At 33.0% G+C, this 2,318-nt stretch overlaps 1 pseudogene; it reads right to left on the reverse strand.

The window, feature by feature from the left end:
* Positions 1–1,094: 1,094 nt before the first annotated feature.
* Positions 1,095–1,589, reverse strand: LOC111024980 (non-specific lipid-transfer protein 2 pseudogene; annotated as a pseudogene).
* Positions 1,590–2,318: the final 729 nt, after the last annotated feature.

Raw genomic sequence — 2,318 nt, forward strand, 5'->3', positions numbered from 1 at the left:
CACTTTTTTAACTACAGATACGCTCATAAAAGAGAGAATTGGTACCATTAAAGGGTGTTAGATATTCAATATAAATGATTAAATTTATCCTAATCTATCCACTTAAACTTTTGAGTTCATTAATCGTTTAATCATGTTTAAAATGGTATAGAGCATGTCTTGTGCTAAAACCCTTGGATTATTATTTCCTCCTCATTTATTATTCATTTCTACTCGGGTTAAATGAAGGTAAGTGTCTAGATATCCAGTATAAGTTAAACCATCCAAGCTTTTGGATTCAGCGAGATTTTCCTAGTATTTGAACAAGTATCTCTTAACCTTTGTTTTTTTAATGTTCCCACCTTGATTAATACAATCACATGAACTCTGTTTATTTTCCTTTCACTTTATCTATTGTCCAGTTCACTAATTTTGATTTTTTATAGCTAGATTTATCCTATTTGTATTTTAAGTTACTCTCGAAAAGCTTCATTAAATTCATCCCAAGTTGTTTCCCTCTCCCTAGAATTTCTTATTTTTATGAGTTGTCTGTTATGATACTGATCGTAAATTATTTTATTTATTATTATAATTATTTTTGTAATGAAAAGTTAGTGATGAATTGCGGTAAAGAAAATATATATATATATTGATGAATTCACATTTCCATTATTTTTATTTTCTTTTTTGCCAACATGAACTTGACTTAACATCGATAGTTTGTGCAAGTCTATCAATAGTTCATCACTAAATATCAACATGAGTTTAGCTCAATAGTAATAGGCGCAAATGTATTGGCTTAACTTTTACAATTAAAAGCTCGTGAGGGTCTGTTTGAGAGTGATTTTGGCATGGTCAAAATAACTTTTTGTCATTGTCAAAGTCAATTCCCTTTTCATTAATCATGCTTGGCATATTAAGAAATTGATTTTAGCAAAGCTTAAAATCACTTTAAATTGGTTTTTAAAATATCACTCCGCCGGTAATTTTGAAAAATCAATTATACTTAAATCTCTTTTTTCAAAACCACTAATTTTACAAATAAGTCTGAAACACACCCTAAATAGTTCATCCGTGGTTTGCACAAAACCTAAAAAGTTCATGATCGAGAAAAAGGTCAAAAGGATAAGTGTAGAGAGAGAAATATATCCCACACATCCTACACCTTTATTTATAGTTTTGATTTTGTAATACATTAAGTTGGCATGCATAAACCAACTTCATTTCATATGAGAGCCGAAGCCAACCCCAAGCATGGCTTGTAGTTCTAGCAACGGGGCACGGCAATGCGGCATATGGAAGCAACCGCCTTGGCGCGGGGAGATTCAACATAAGGCTTCATCCTTGGATCCTTGGCGTACTCACAAAAGCACGGCTGTTGCTGCTTCAACTTTTGGCAGCAAACGGTGGACGGCGGCGCTGACGACGTTATCGCACCGAGACATGGGCTCAGCTCCATCGGGTTGCAAGCTGCCTCCACCGAGCGAGCTCCACTAAGAAGCGCCACCGTCGCCACCACCGCCACCAGAAGGCAAAGGCTTGGCACTTGAAATTTCTTCATTCTTTTGGTTTTGAGAGGATCTGATATTTTGATAGGAAAAGAAAGAGGAGAGGATGTTTATATTTATAGGCTCATAAAGTGGAAGGTATGTGCACAAAATTTGTCCATCCTCCGTATTAATTTCGCTCTCACTTCCCACACCACCTACTACTTCTTTGTTATGCGTGAAACCAAATTGATGATATCAGTTCCCATATATGATAAAGAAACTTTTTAGATAAAGACAAGGTTAGCTAGACAATAGTCGTGTTCACATTGTGTAATAATATGTTTTTTTAGTACAACATGTGTGGGGTGGGGGATCGAACTCACAATTTTAATTTGAAATATATGTCAATTACCACTTAACTATACTCACTTTGGTTGTTATAATATGTTAATTTTAACTATTACGTACTCCTTCCATTCAAATTTAGATAATATCATTAATTGACATACTATTTTACAAATATGAAGTTAGTTCAACGGTAATCGACACTGTCTTTGATGAAAGAGATCATGAATTTGAATCTTCATGCTTGTTGTACTAAAAAAAATTGACTTACTATTTTATTTCATTATATGTTATAAATTGACATACTATTTTATTCCATTATATATCTATAATATATAGATCAAATAATGAACTCAAGTAATATATAAGGAGAAATTTTCATATGATCACACTAGTATAATTTTTTTCAGGATAAACTAGGGATGGGATAGAACAAGTGCAAATGTAATTAAGACTGATTTAGTGATTCATGTTATTACCAAAGGTTTTAAATGTTGATGTCAA

The sequence above is a fragment of the Momordica charantia genome (assembly GCF_013281855.1).
Source record: "Momordica charantia cultivar OHB3-1 chromosome 8 unlocalized genomic scaffold, Mcharantia_2.0 BLBB01000008.1, whole genome shotgun sequence".
In the NCBI taxonomy this organism is placed as follows: domain Eukaryota; kingdom Viridiplantae; phylum Streptophyta; class Magnoliopsida; order Cucurbitales; family Cucurbitaceae; genus Momordica; species Momordica charantia.